Source organism: Felis catus, chromosome X (genome assembly GCF_018350175.1).
Source record: "Felis catus isolate Fca126 chromosome X, F.catus_Fca126_mat1.0, whole genome shotgun sequence".
Lineage (NCBI taxonomy): Eukaryota > Metazoa > Chordata > Mammalia > Carnivora > Felidae > Felis > Felis catus.
Window position 1 is genome coordinate 19668435 of NC_058386.1, and position 16742 is coordinate 19685176.

The following is a 16742-nucleotide window of genomic DNA, read 5'->3' on the forward strand; positions in this document are numbered from 1 at the left end:
TGTCCTAATAGCGATACTGGGGGAATCACCGCTTGGTCTTCCCTGAAGCACAAAGAAGACAGTGGCAGCCCAACACTGCCCTTTACACGACACTCTGCCCAGCCACAACAGGGAGGCCTTCTATTGAGAGGGAGGAATATTAGTTCCACTTAGTAGCATCTGATGTGAAGTTACAAGACTTGGTTCATTGAGATATATAAAGTGCTTTGTTTACTTTCTACAAAATGGCAAAGACTCTACTCATTCCAGGCTCATCACTGGGAAAACCCATGTAAGTCTCCTTGGAAAAACAATGTACCTGGGGCGCCTGGGTGGCACAGTCGGTTAAGCGTCCGACTTCAGCCAGGTCACGATCTCGCGGTCCGTGAGTTCGAGCCCCGCGTCGGGCTCTGGGCTGATGGCTCAGAGCCTGGAGCCTGCTTCCGATTCTGTGTCTCCCTCTCTCTCTGCCCCTCCCCCGTTCATGCTCTGTCTCTCTCTGTCTCAAAAATAAATAAACGTTAAAAAAAATTAAAAAAAAAAAAAAGAAAAACAATGTACTTAATTTCCAGGGAGAACCTTCAATGTGTTTAACTCGGACTTTCAGATCTTCATTTTTTAAATTAACATCCTGCCAAAATTGACTATGCCCCCTATCCAAAAACACCAAGTCAAATTCCATGATGCCTCCCAGGACCAAGGATGACTGGCCAAAAACTGGTAATGACCCATTGGCTCTGCTACTCTCTCTCTCTCTCTCTCTCTCTCTCTCTCTCTCTCTCTCTCTCACACACACACACACACACACCCCGCGTACACATAATGTACATATATTCAACACGCCCGTGTGTGTAACAGTGTAACACATGTACAACACATAAACACACATATATCCCCATATACACATAACATACGCACACGCACATATACACATTGCCATTTACAACATAGCTGGCACATCTAAAGCACATTAAAATACTTTAGCAGGTCCAGCCCTGTGGTTCCGTGGGGTTTGGCAGGCCATGGTCTTCAGCTATCTGCAGGGAACCACAAAACATATGATCTTCCCATTCTAAATGTTTTCTTTGCATGAGCATGTTTGAGGCCAGACCAACAGTACACTTAAAAAAAAAAAAACAAAGAAAACCAGGGATGTAAATGTTTCTTGAAATTTGTAAATTGCTAACAGTTCTACAACAGGAAACTGCATTTGATGCAATTCTCTAAGTTATAGATGAGAACAGCAGAGACCCCAAACCACCGAGACCTCTCCCAATGTACAGAATTGTGGATATTATCTAAAATTTTGCTTTGTGACCAAGACAAAGGGAAAAGGAGTCGGGAGGAAGGAGGAAGGACATACCAGGTGTTCTCCAAGTTGCCAATTTCCAGTCCTGCATGTTGCCAATTCCCAGTCTTAAGAAGGAGTGGACATTTTCCATTTATCCCTAACATTACTTTGATAGAAAAACCAGTACCTTTCATTCACCTCAAGGAAAGAAAGTGCCATCCAAGGAAGCCTGATAATAGGAAACATCAGTTTGGGAGAAAAGTGACACAAGTAACAGAAAGAACTATCCAAGACCAGAAACTTATAGCTAACACACACACACGCGCACACACACACACACACACACACACACACACACACCATTTGGGGAGTGGACATTAGGACATTAAGAAGAGTGGGGAGAGAAACTTAGCAGAGTTCCTAACATTTAGACGAGTATAGAAGGAAAAAAGTAATTATTGGGAAGATGAAACAACTCAAATTTGAGCAGAAGGGCTAAAAATATGAGCTGCAAATATGGGAGTCATTCAGGAATCTCTAGAAGATAAAAATATGGAGCCTGAATTTGTACTTTTTTAAAATAAAGTCAAAGGACTGAACATTTTCTTTTGAATTCTCAGCCCAGAATTCCTCTTTAGTAATTTGGTAAGAACACATTCGGGTTCTATTTCCATTGTCTATGATCCCATGTTCAACCACCCACTCTTGGTTGTGTGTTCAACATTCTGACTTAGAACCTGTAAGCAGAATTATTGAATGTCAGGCCCAAACAAGGAAAGTTTCAGCTTGGGTTTAATAACTCCCTGGTCAATCTCTCTCATTCCTCTGGATGTGCAAATGTGTCAAAGCTGTAAAAAGTGTGTCTAGATAGGCAACGAACATAATTTTTTTAACATCAAAGATATCCCCTGCCAATAATAACAATGACATACTCATAACAGTTAAAAGTGCCTTTAGCAGTCCAATTTTGGTGAGGGACAAAAGGGAAGAGAGTCCATACCAAATATTTAATGATGTTAGAAAAGAGTCTCACCTTAGACATAAAATGGTTTAAAGCGCAAAATGTGGTCCCTCTCTTGTTCCCATCACTAATGAAAGAAGTTTCTAAAATCGTATATTATTTTGTACAGTTTTGAGCTAAACCACAATGGATTTTTAAGTTATATCCATGGCAATTAGTCATAAGATTACATCTAGTCAATCAGATTAATCACTAATGCAGCATTGGGTAATCTTTTCCTCCAAAAGCAACCCCAGCATTCTCTTGTGTTTCTTCACACTTGGCAAGTAAATGACTCTGGGAGTAATAAACTGTTTTTAAACTATGAAAGAATACCCAAATCCTAGAGTACATAATTAGTTCAGTTTGGTCACTTCTGAGACAGGTGCAAGGATTAGACCCTGTTGGGAAAAATAGCACAGTTGCATCCCAATCTTGACAACGTGTGGGTCATTACACCTATGATCTGTGACAGGCAGCACCTGCTTGGGTGGGATCAGTTGAAAACTTGCCTGGAAAAATTTTCCACAAAGAGTTAAAACATGTGTCTATCAAGCAGCATTAATAAACTATACTTTTTACTTAGAGTCCTGACATTTTAAAGATGCTTAAGGAAAGTCAATGTAACGAGTGACCGGCTCTTCAGGAAAAATGATGTCCTATATCTTAAAGCACTTGAGTTTCTCTGACACCTAAAATATGTATTTACCTCATCCCACGGCTACAAAAAACAAACAAACAAACAAACAAACAAAAAAACCCAAAAAAACAAAATCGGCAGGGAAAACCATTCCAGTGATGATTGGGCCTCCCCCAGCTCCCCGCCATGTGACCAGCTTTCAGCAGAGGGCAATGTTTCAGGCCTGCACCGGGAAACGATAGACTGCAGAAGTCCCTGAGGAGCTCAGCATATTAAACCTGGGAAACGGCTCATGACAAATACATTGAGTTGTTAGTTGACTATCCTTTCATATTTCAATCCCACCTTCCAATGAAGCATCCTGTTTCTAGTCCTGATATCAAATTTCAAGTGTAAAGAAGATTTTGCATGTATCGCTTTCACTTTTTCATACATGTGTCTAATTCTCTGATAGGCACACACCAAAGAGTGAAATGGCAATGAGCCAGAAGAATGTCTTCACTTTTACTTTTTTCCCTTTTCTTTCATTTTCACATCCAGATCATTTCAGGGCTCTTTAATAGCAAGTAGTACGTGTTCTGTTTTGTTGTGTTGTTTTTTTTCCCAACTGAGCAGTCAAAAAGTTTATATGACTTACTGTCTTAAAGTTTGGGTTATTTGTTTAGCCAGGAGGTGTCTTTACAGAACTTCGCATATATATAGTACCTTCATTGGCTTAAGGGTCGCAATGTTACACCGCGGTCTCTGGAGAAAGAAAAATCCATTTCCTGGCCTTAGTTGAATACAGGATCACAAACAGGGCACAAAAATCATAGCAGGAAGCATCCAATATACCTACATGCCAGAGCTTAAAAGAAGCCAGTAGACACCTAAGAAAATAAGTTTAGCCTTGCTCATCTGTAGCATCTGATCTTCTACAGGTATTCAGGGTTGAGGAGAGAGGAAATACTGGATGTAATAGTTACAGGTCAACACCTGTCCGGAGAAAGAAGAGAAAAGCCTGAGACAGGAATAACAAAGCAGCATATACGAACAGGGTGTTAAATCAATTGTGGAGGAGTAGTGGGTCAGTTTTCATTTTTAGTTTATTTCACAGGGCTAACTGAACGGATGCATGATTATCACTGTGGCAAACAAAGTTTAAATCCAAAATTACATGTCACAGGTACCAAATTATACTATTGATCTCCTAATGTAAAGGACTGGAATGATGTCAGATTTTGTCTCAATAGTTCTGAGCTGGGAATAGCAAAGAAGTTGCACTCGTACTCCTGTCTGTTAAAATCCTTATTTAGCCCATTTCCATGGAAACTGAAATCAGCTCGCTCGCTCTCTCTCTCTCTCACGTTCACACACACACATACACACACAGAGGACAAAAAGTGTACAGAGTTTGGCGTGTGCACATGTATGCGTGCACGTGTGCACGTGTCTGTGTGTGCATGTGTAACCATCCACAGGATAATTTCTGTGGGGACACTCTCTCATCAGTGGTAACTCTCCCACAAATGGAAGAAAGGCCAGGCTGACTTCCTTTTTCAGAAGCCAACTGGTAATGTGGATAAAAATCCCCGGTCAGAAAAATAAGCACATCACACCAGGCCTTTGTTACCAATTCCTTGGAGAATTCCATTTCAGAAGTGCATGTTCATTTAATCTAGTTAACTAACTTGAAATATTTTATGGTGGAAAGTCATCCACAAGAACTAAATTTAATCCCTTGGACTTGTGCCCACTTTGCTTTATACTCAAGCATCGACATTTCCCTAAATAGCCCAGAAAAGTAAGGGCCAAGGGAAAAGAGAAATGAATGAGTTCATTTGAATATTTCAACATATACTTGGTTAAGTTTCCATCCTAATGGCAAAATAATATGTGCACATTCCCGATTTATGGAGACATTTAGTCAATTATTGCATCGTTGTCCACATCTCCCTTGAAGTTAGACCAACATTCAAATTGCTGTCTATAAAAGGGCACTGCTAAAACCCAGAGTAGGTTTGGAAAAAGAATGAGCACTGCCCCCCTCCTTATTTCTTGAATGATGTCATCGGGCAACCAGGATTATCTTCTATACATGGACAATTTGTGATGGGGGAAATATTTTACTTGCTATTTTTGTTCCTCTTTTCTGTAAGAAAAGAGAAAATGGGATATCTTTTAAAAGAATTTCATCTTAAAACGGATTGTAGATGATGATTTTGAATCTTAATTTAGACTCTCTTACCATTCCCTTCAGCAATCTTGGGGAGTTTTACAACCCATGAAAGATCTGGCTTTTGCCAGAATCCAAAACAGAATGAAGAGCTGTACAGTTCCGCTGGCAAAGATCAACAGGGCAACAGGACAAAACTCATGTTTGCTCTCAAACATGAGATTTTTGTTTTAAACCTCACTGCAGCGTGTTCTCATCCATGCTTCACGCTTGGACGGGTGGGCTTACACAGGAATGAGGGTGCATACAGTCTGTATTCGAAACCTGGGGGTGGGCAATGACGTTCTCAAATGGAAAAGTCATTTCTTAGCATCAAAAAAATAATCAGGAATGAAGAGCAAGGGGTGGAAAACCCAAAAGCTCTTAGGACCAGGGCAGGGCGCGAGAGGCCAGGTTCTCCTCCTCAGGTGTAAGTGCTCACCTTCCCAAGGGTGTCACGCTGACAAGGCGTTTCATCATCAACATGAAAATCTGCATTTCTGCGGAGAGCATCACTTATTCATGAGAATATAAACAACAGAAAATCCCTCGAGTCACTGACTTAAGTCACCAAATTGAAAACATCCGTTGAGGAGAGGGAGCCCTAAAAATGTGTAATCACAACAGCTTGAACTCATCACAACAGCTTGAACAGGAATCCAGATATTGAATCTGTAAGAATGGCGAGTCCCATGAACTGGAGGCCATCAAACAAAAGATCCCATCCTGCCTGTATTTATATGAATTCACAAATGTAATGCTATTAGCAAAAGGCCCACTTAAGTTTTCACTTCAGTTGACCTTGTATGGTAGAAAATGATTTGAAAAACACCCCCAAACCCTGGAAGTAGTACTGAACGTTGTCAGGCCGCAGCAATTGAACTTCCATGGTTAAAAAGTAAATTTTAGAATCAGTGCTACTGAATAATCTCTATAAGTATATATACTGAGTCCAACGCTGAAACTTGAAATAACTATAGTTAGGGTATTCTGAGATTTGTATCCCTGCATGCCTTTTACGAATGTGAAAAAGAAAATCCTCTTCATCCTTCATACTTTTACTGTTTTAGAGGTTTCCAAAAATATCCTGAGACTTCAGCCACTGTGGCTCAGAAGCTCTCCAAACAAACTTTTGCAAGTGTAAGCAGGCAGGTGTTCCACAAAAGGGTGGCTGATACAGATTCCAGATGATTTGTATCTTAAGAGGTACAGAATTATGTTCCAACATCTAAAGGACACAATTACAAGCTGAAATACTGTGACACATTGTGTAATGTCATATTCAGCATTTAGTAAGCATACACTTTTTGTCATTTTGTATCTATTTTATACAGAATTAAAAATAAAGCACACCACTAAAAACAAATATATATGTGTCCCTGCTGCATTGCTTTTATGATGGTAAAAAGAAAACACAACAAGCACCACTGCAAAATGTTTGGCCATCACACAGCATTAAAAATAAAGTTAGATGCCAAGCTGAACATTTATTAGTTTGTGATCTGCCAACCAAGAATCTTCTTGTTCCAGGGGCGCCTGGGTGGTTCAGTCAGTTAAGCGACCGACTTCGGCTCAAGTCATGATCTCACAGTTTGTGGGTTCGAGCCCCGCGTCGGACTCTGTGCTGACAGCTCAGAGCCTGGAGCCTGCTTCGGGTTCTGGGTCTCCTTCTGTCTCCGTTCCTCCCCTGCTCATGCTCTGTCTCTGTCTGTCTCTCTCTCTCTCAAAAATAAATAAAGATTTTAAAACTGTTGGTTTTTACAAAAGAATCGTCTTGTTCCAGTGTTAGAACTCAAGTATTTTTCAGAATGTGGTCCATAAGTGCCTTTCAGTTTGGTACTGGCATAAAAATGAGGGTGATGAATATCTTAGATTGGGTCTCCCCCAGAATAAGACCCAGAGACAAGGATTACATGTATAAGCAGTTTATTGAGGAGGTGATCCCAGGAGCACCCTCAGGGGAGAGCAAAAGTGAACATGGACAGGAAGGAAGACAATAGGGGGTATGTTAATAAACAGGTTACCTCTGGACAACCAGGGCCCGATCCCACAGGAGACTCCTGGGAGATGATGGTGGGAAATGCATCCGAGTTGATCCACATGAGGAATGAGGAATCTGGGATTTTTAACTTCCAACGGCCATCACACAATGGCCAAGGGCTTCTCACGGGGCATTAATTTGCTAGCCCCTCTGGCCTGTCCCATCTGTGACCTGAAGGGCAGCCTTCAGGGAGAGAACTGCAGGTGTTCTGTAGATGTTGCTGCCATATGCTAAAATGGTGAGTGCCAAAGGATGTGGACAGAGCACCAGCAGTGTCTGCCGCAATTAGGAATAGTCTTCAAGATACGTACAATGAACAGAATCTTGTTTAATTCTCTGAGAGATCAAAGGTGTAAGGGCTTCAGGGCCATAAGCCAAGACTGAAGGTAATTAAGGTTAAGGTCCTAGTAGAGTAACACCACCAACAGAAAACTAAAACTGATTAAGGATACAGAATAACTAAGGCTATAGTTGTGGTCAGCACAGATAAAGATGATGGCCCATCCGGTGCTCTGGAAGCTAGGTCGTTCTGAGGTATGAATAGGATTAAGAGACTGAATGAGTTTGGTGAGCTCTTTATAGATTTTGGATACTAGCCCTTTGTCCGATATGTCATTTGCAAATATCTTTTCCCATTGTTTTCACTCTTATGTGGATCCTGAGAAACTTAACAGAAACCCATGGGGGAGGGGAAGGAAAAAAAAAAAGAGGTTAGAGTGGGAGAGAGCCAAAGCATAAGAGACTCTTAAAAACTGAGAACAAACTGAGGGTTGATGGGGGGTGGGAGGGAGGGGAGGGTGGGTGATGGGTATTGAGGAGGGCACCTTTTGGGATGAGCACTGGGTATTGTATGGAAACCAATTTGACAATAAATTTCATATTTTGAAAAAAAAAGAGAGACTGAATGATTCGAGAAAAAGCACGTCGAGGTCTAGCGTTAGAACCAAGAAAAGTTCCAATTCTAGTAATTGTATCCAGTGGTGTGCTTATAAACTTTAACAACTGGCTTTCCGGGGAAGAGGAGGCATAGCCAATTCCAAAGCCATTCACAGTTTAATGAGTGGCTCACAAAATTCCTAAAACTTTAACAATCGTCTCTCACAAGCCGGCATGGGCTGGCCCCAACACATCACTGCCAGCCGCTCTCCTCCCAATATCCACCCTCTTATTTGATATTTGAGGTTTGAAGGGCTAATGGCCAACTATTCAAATATATCCAGTGCCTGATGTCAGAGGGTATGCCTGTAATGACCAGTACCTGGATGGGTGGATGACACTACTGATTTAGGTCTTGGGGATACTCAGTAGAGGCTGTGGCCTCTTCACACCCTCTGATTTCTCCTTTGTCGTATCTTTCCTGGAACCTTTGAAGCCCTTTGTGTCTGGACTTGAGCTTTTGACAGAAGTGCTTCTGGGTCAGACTTTGTCAGTCCTTCACTCCCACTTGCACACTGGCAGACATCTATAATGTGTCTACTCCATTCCATGTCTCTTCCGATAGCTTATGCCCTAAGAGTCATGTCACGTACATACAAGTAAAATCAAACTATACTCATATCCAAAAGCAGAAGAACCTGGAGCTGTCATGAGTACTTAAATTAATGAACATTTATTGCACCAAAGCCCTGTGTTCAATGGATATTGCAGTTAATGTAGACTTTGTCTGCCCTAACCATGAACAAAAAGTTACACATGTGAGGCGCCTGGATGGCTCAGTCAGTTAAGCGTTTGACTTTGGCTCAGGTCATGATACCATGCTTTGTGAGTTCGAGCCCCGCGTCAGGCTCTATGCTGACAGCCCAGAGACTGGAGCCTGCTTTGAAAACTGTGTCCCTCTCTCTCCACCCCTCCGTTGCTCTTTCTCTCTCAAAACTAAACATTAAAAAAAATGTTTTAAGTTACACATGCAATTCAATAGAGGAGCATGTGCAATTCATACAACATCTAGCTTCCTTCCCACCCAGAGTTCATGGACCCCTTTCTCACTCCATCACATCCTAATAGAGGTCACTGTCAACCATAGCTATAAGAAGCCACTCCTTTTTCTGCAAGAAATGGCTCCAATTGCTGCACACCACCAACTGGCATTCACCATAACATTCATGTTTTTTAAATAATTATTGTCTTCCAAGTGACTTATATCATCTAAACCCTGTGTGTCTTTCACTATTCAGCCCTACATTTTTATAAACTCCCCGACAGTCCACAAGTTCTACTCTGGATTCATGCTGAATTGTGGCCCAATTTCTTGGTTGTTTCTTCTGTGTTCAAAAAAGAAATATAGATCTATTTTCAAAGTAAATATTCCCCTTTCCCTGTCTTCCTCTGGTCTTACATAAGTTCAAAGTTACTAAGACAGCTCTCATGTACTCTTTAGATTTCTTTGCACCTCGGTAAACTCTCCCTATACCTCTTTGCTGCTAAGGTGGCAAACTGGAGTTGAATTCTTTTGTTACCATGTTTTAAGGCCAAAAAATCTCTTAATTATGTCTAGTGGAGTATTAGGGGATAAAAAGAGTATGCCGTTGTGATTATTTGCACCTGGCTGCTCTGCATGTGCCAGTGTTCGGAAGGCATCTAAAGGAAGGCCTGGAAAGGAAAGAACTAACCAGAAGCTCACAATTCTTTATCTTCCTAGGGCTTCTTTTCAGGGTAGCTGCCCCTAAGCTCTGATCAAGGCTATGATTTTAAACTCCCTTGTATACTTTTCTGCTCTTATCTGATGCCTAGCAGCAGAAAATAGCAAAGTGAGTAACAAAAACTTTTCAACAGAGTTCCAATATTTCCTCAAGAGGTATTCAAATGGAAGCATTTCTTCACTATTCTCTGGCACATTTTCCTTTGGAGAAATTGTGATCTACAAAATATTTCATTTTCTACCACATCTTTCCCATCCTTTTGTCCACAGCAGCCAGATGGTATCTCTTATTAGGGGATGAAAAAAATGAGACAAGAATAACTGGCCACTGACCAATTAGGAATACTGCCTGATACATGTTTTTCCAAGTACTTACTCTTGGTTCCAGGTAGCAAGAATGTGTCAGCTTTAACATTCCCCAGCATCTTAAGTCTCAAGGCAACATTTCTAAAACCCTCAGCTTCATCTCAAAACCAAACTGAGCTCCAGGGACAGTGACAGGAGGCTGTCACTTAGGAATCACCACTGGATTACAGACCTGAATAGGCAAGGTACTAGGAGATGTGGGGTGGGAGTGGGAAGAGGAAGAATGGAGAGCCTAATCTGTATTTAAATAAACTTCATTTCCTTAATACACTACTTTTTATAGTATTTCTTCATATCAGATGCTTGGCTGTTTGGAGCTGTCATTTCTAGCTCCCTAGTCAATGCTAGAAGCATACTTTTAAAAAAATACATAATATTATAAAAAGACACCTAAATGGATTTTTCTTTGAAAGCCTACTGATTTGCATTATCATTCCAGAAAATTTTTTCTTAATTTCAAATTAATTTTTGATTAACTTACTCTTGAGTTTAAATTGTTCTGCCCACCAGGTTTTCAAGGAATAACTGCCAAATTCCTTAATGAACTAAGGAAACTGCTATATCAAAGAACCTCTTGGTTAAATGGAACCAACATATCTCACCATAAAAGAGAGGTTCTATGGAGTAAGGTTATTTCCCCCAACTGACCAGGAGACTGACTGATTGAGGACTGATTAAATAAAGGAATAAAGAAAACACTTTGTTGATCTTATTACAAATTTTATATACTTAATTGTTCCATGTGAAAAATGGCATCTCTGGCAAAGTGGTCCTCTGTTAGAAATGAACTTGATTATCAATCAGCTGTTGCACACAAAGCATAATTTTCTACTACTGTTAATTAAAACTTCCTCTTAAACTCCTTGCATCCACTCACCCATCAAATATTCCAACCTCCTACAACAGAGTCACCTAAATTTCCCTCAAATCACCCACCAAGGAAAACACAGAGGATACTCACAATCTATGCCACAGGTAGTGAAATGCAGTGGGAAACTGGGTGGAATTTAAATATCTCTCCTGCCCACACTGGCCTCTCACTACTAAGATAATAAGTTGCTACAGATGATGAAAAGTGAGAAACAATTCTCTAAAATCGGAGATTTTGTTATCTCATGGAAAAGGATGTTTGTAAATTTTTGCCACTGCTGGAAAATGCAATATTTGGGTCCTTTAATTGCAATAATGTTAGCTTTCACATCTGCCATCATTTTTAAAACATTTGCATATAGTTATGAATATAACACAAGAAATCAAAATAAATATTAGGACAAATTAATCATTAACAACTTTATTTAAATTCTGTGTAAATGCTTTCTCTATTATATTTTGTAAATCATTTCTCTTATACAGAAATATATTTATTAAAAAATTCAAATAATAATGGGATGTTTTGGATACCTATATGATAAAAGTCTTAAAATTACTGCTTACCTCTAACCTGGTGATTCCATAAAATAGATTACAGTCATTGCAGCATTAAACTGGAGGCCTAATGTAGCATCTATTTTTGGAAATAGGTGCTAAGTAGAGTATTTTAAGAGGCAAGTCTACTTAGATCAACTGTTGGCCCTACCTTGTGACAGGCATGAATTTTGATGCGACCCATGGTAAGGACAAGAGGGTGTGAAGGGTAACATGGGACCCTGCTCCCCATGATAAACACATCTCCGTCACCTTAATGGCAGCACATATGTGCTGTCAGCCTCCTATGGGCCTCAACAGTTGTCATTTGTTTTTGACTGGTATTACAGAAAGTGAAAGTTCCCTGACACACACTCATTCAGGAATAATGAGTATATAGCACAAGTGACACTGAAAGATGCAGGGGTCAATATAGCTTAGAAAAGAATTAAAGAGGGCAAGAGAGTGACAAAACATTTTGGAGGCAACTGCAGCAAGAATAAAGGCTTAATTTGTGCTTCCTGCCCTTCCTCTGTTCTACAGCACTATCTGTTTTCTGTGTCCTGCAAAGGGTCATCACCCATAATCCCAAAGATCCACTCTTCACCAAAAAGCCCAAATGACTCAGGATCTGATGGACTGTGGAAATACGACCTCCTTGTGACACTACTAAATTAACCCAGAAGTGAATGCAGGAGGGGTACATGCTTTCTCAGCAGCATACCACTGGTTTCAGTTCATTGTATATGACAGTCATTGCTCCATTATAGGCAGCTTTGGGAGAAACTTAGCTGTCAGGGGAACCTATGCCTAGAAAGAAAAATAAGATATGCACATTAATTCTAGCATCCAAGGGACTTACTCTTTTTCTGCAGTGTCTCTTACCCACCTCTGAATCCTACCACTCCTACTCTCCTCTGCTAATCTGGAAACATAGTGGAAATTTATCTTAATTTAACCACACCCCTCAAATGCTATTTCCACTCACTGCGTTATTAGGATGAATTAGGTTGCAAGTAATTGAAAAGCCAACTCAAAATAGCTCAAACAATAAAAGACTTATGTAATTTGAAAGCCCGGTGTCAGGGCATGCAGGTTTCAGGGCATGTTTGATTCAGCAGTTCAACAGTGAGACTGAAGTCCTGGATTCTTTCCTTTATGTATCAACATTATTGTCAGGCTGTGTCCCCTACGTGATCTCAAGAGAGCTTTAGTGGCTTCCAGAGCTACATCATCCTCTTTAAGACAGTGAGAGTAGTGTCAAGGGTAGAATCAGTTTCCCCAAATGCAATTGAAGGAATAGAACCAAAATTCTCAAGGTTGAGGAAAAGCTATGCCGAAATGCACTTACTAGGTTACTAGGCTGGAGAAGGAAGATGGAAGAGAAGCAATCGTTCCCTAGAAGGAGAAGCCACCATCCATACTCTGTCCTTCCTCATTGCTCTCCTCATACCCTAAGCATCAAGGAAGCTCAGACTAGGTGTTCTCTGTTGAGAAAGATAAGAAACACGTGACGGCACGGCACATACACACCTGACTTCAGAAATACTCCTTTACTGTTTAACAAAAGGAGCCACTTTTTAAGGCTGGATGATTTTAGCCAGCAGTGGGCCACAGGCTACACAGCATTGGTAGAGGCCGTCGCTACAACACAACCAGCACACCAGACAATTCTACACACCAGTGCCCTGGTGGAGTATCAGCACACAGAAAGAAGCTGCCCAATAAGATGCGCTGTCAGAGGACTCAAACGTATGACAGTTCTATTCCATTGCCAAGGGCAGAAAAGAACACCCTCAAGAGGTAACTCCCCAAATGCACTGCTTGTCTGGGAACCTAATCTATTGTCCACTTCCCTGCCCTCCTCACCTCTTCCTGCTCCTTAGGCCTTACCTCTCAGCAGCGAAGAGGAAAAGAGCACCCGTGTCAACAGAGTGGGTGTCATCCTCCTGCTCTTCTGCTCTGTCATTAGGCAAGGCTCATGGCTCTACTGTAGATTTTCATTCCTTGTATTCACTATTCAAGCAAAAAGTGAAGGAGCTACAGGTGTCCTACTTTATCCACCAATGAAGTGACTGAGAAAGAAGCCATACAACCGGTCACAGGACTATCTCACAGGCAACAAGGGAGGATCCAGCCCTTCTGTAGTTTCTGCCCTGTCATTTCTCCAGTGCTTGCAATGCAAGCCATGCCTTGCTTCTGAAACACTTCCCTCTGAAAGGAGTTGAGCCAGCCAGTAGTGAATGTCTAAGCCATAATTTCTGCCTGTAACTCTATGCCCTAACACTGTGAAAATTTCTCAGATGGCCTGTCCTGGGGCACAGAGTGGATCAACAACAGTATCTCTCTATGTGGAGGCCAACATGTTACAAGGCCATGAAAGATTACTTCCTTCAGGGGATTTTCTCCCCCGTGTTTTCTTGTCTATGTCATTCCAGATCCTAGCTTTCCTTTCAAGCTTGATAAATGGAGTGGCTCATGGTCAGAATAGTTATTGCTATCAGCAAAATTTAATAGCATTCAGTTAATTTATAGGAAACAATAGGGTCCGTTAAATGCTAAAGTCTGCTTGAATCATTCACCTCTGCAACACAGGTGTGTTTGGCAGCTGATATGTTGTTTTTGTTTTGTCTGCATTACGGCAGGCTTCCCTGACATCACATATTCCACCAAAGGAGCAAAAGCTAATTCAAAATGGATCTGCACCTTGGAAGTCCAGCATGCTGTGTATTTATTTGGTCCCAGTGAGACTTATTTAACATTTCTGGTAGATGAGGAAACATTTTTACATGAAGAACTATAATTTGCAGATTACAACTGAGCATGGATTTAAAGAGAAAACAACAGCACAAGTCATGTTCATGAGTACAATTACTAATACAATCATAAACTACATCGGGCCAATATTGAAGACAGTGATTCTCACACTTACGAAGTTATGGCATCGTTTTGTTTATTTCTAATAGTTCCATATTCTGTGCTAGAGTGGTTTTTTAAAATTATATTAAAAATTATTTTGAGGGTTTTATTTTCTTTAGAATCCCATGACAACCTTCCAGGTCACTGAAAGATAGCTCCAGGATTGTAATAAAATCTGAAGTAAAGAATCAGTGATCCAGGGTTTTAGGAATTAAACAATATATATTTAAACTAAGCCAACATTCTTTAGGTTTCCATAGCTAAAAACAGAGTTTTCCTCTTTTTTAGAGCTTTTTTTTTTCAAGTCATCCTGATTTGGCAAGACGCTGGAAGGTTGGGGCTCTCAAACTTTGGAAGAAGAATCACCTGGAGGGTTTGTTAAAACACAGATGGGTGAGCCTCATCCCCAGAGATTCTGTAGTAGGTGTGGGGTAGAGAGCAAGAATCTACATTTCTTGGGATGCCTGGATGGCTCAGTCGTTTGAACGTATGACTTTGGCTCAGGTCGTGATCTCACGGTTCATGGGTTCAAGCCCCACACGTGGCTCTGCGTTGACAGCTAGGAGCCCGGGGCCTGCTTCCAATTCTGTCTCTCCCATGCTCTCTCTCTCTCTCTCTGCCTCTCCCCCACTTGTGTGTACCCAGGCTCTCTGTCTCTCTCTAAAAATAAATAAATAAACTTAAAAACTTTTTAAAAAGAATCTTATTTCTTGTTTTTAATGTTTATTTATTTTGAGAGAGACAGAGAGACAGAGAGAGAGAGAGCGAGAGAGAGAGCACAGAGAAGCAGGGGAGGAGCAGAGAGAGAGAGGGAGGGAGAGAATCCCAAGTAGGCTCCACACTGTCAGTGCAAACCCCAATGCAGGGCTTGATCTCACAAAACCTCAAGATCATGACCTAGGGCAAAGCTGGACATTCAGCTGATTGAGCCACCCAGGCACCCCACAAATCTCCATTTCTAATAAGGTCCCAGTCAATGCTGATGTGGTCAGCCATCAATCACATACTTTAAAGGATTGTTCACAAACCTGAGATCTACATTATGTGGTACAACAAATCTCTAAACTCTTAACCTTTTTTCATGGGGTATAATAAGGACCAAAACAGCAACCTTGGTATTCAGACTCATTGTCATCATTTCCATGAGAGCTATCAAGATGCATCTAGAGATAATGACCATACCATAATGAAGATGTAAAAATGAAGGCAAAACTAAAACCAAAGTTCCATAAAGTCACTTAGGTTAATACCACAGTTCCAGGGAACAGGTGACCAATTGGTTCTGGTCAATTTTGACTACCTACTTTCCTGCCTCCAATTCACAAACACCTATTCTTTAATTTAGGGTAGAAACTTCTGTTGGCTCCTGGGTGGCTCAGTGAGTTGAGCATCTGACTCTTGATTTTGGCCCAGGTCATGATCTCACAGTTCATGAGATCCAGCCACATGGTGGGCTCTGTGCTGACAGCATAGAGCCTGCTTGGGATTCTCTCTCTCTCTCTCTCTCTCTCTCTCTCTCTCTCTCTCTTTCTCTCTCTCTGCCTCTCCCCTGCATGTGTGCACTCACTATCTCTCTCTCTCTCTCTCTTGAAATAAACTTAAAAAAAATTTTTGTGGACACAAGAATATTACCTGGGAATGTGGATGGTCCCTAGGAAGAAATAAACAAACCTAGACAATAATGTAAGCAATGTGAATCCAGCTGTTTGCAGAGCAAAAAAAATCAACCAGCTATGTGTTCACTCTCCAAGATACTCAATATACGGGCTGAATAACTTTTTTTCTTTACTCAAGTTCCATTAAATTAACTGACTAGCAGGGGTGAGGAGGTGATGAAGAAAGATGATAAAATAAGCTATAGTTGTTTTTTGCTGACAAGTTAGGGAGGAAGGATATAAACATTTCTTAGCACCTCCATGAACCAGCCCTGCATTCATTCCATAAGCAGTTCATCCTAGAAGTTAGTCTATTTATTATTTCCCCCTTTTACTAAAAGGAAATTAAGGGTCAGAAAGCTTAAGCAACATGCCCAGGGTCATTATGCTACTAAATTACAGATTTGGTTTCAACAAAATCATGCCTTTTGTTATACACATATTTGTCCTGCTGACACAGCTTATCTGACTATTAATATAGTTTAACTTTTTTTTTTGTTACTCCTATCTCAGGCTTTTCTCTTCTTTCTCCGGACAGGTGTTGACCTGTAACTATTACATCCAGTATTTCCTCTCTCCTCAACCCTGAATACCTGTAGAAGATCAGATGCTACA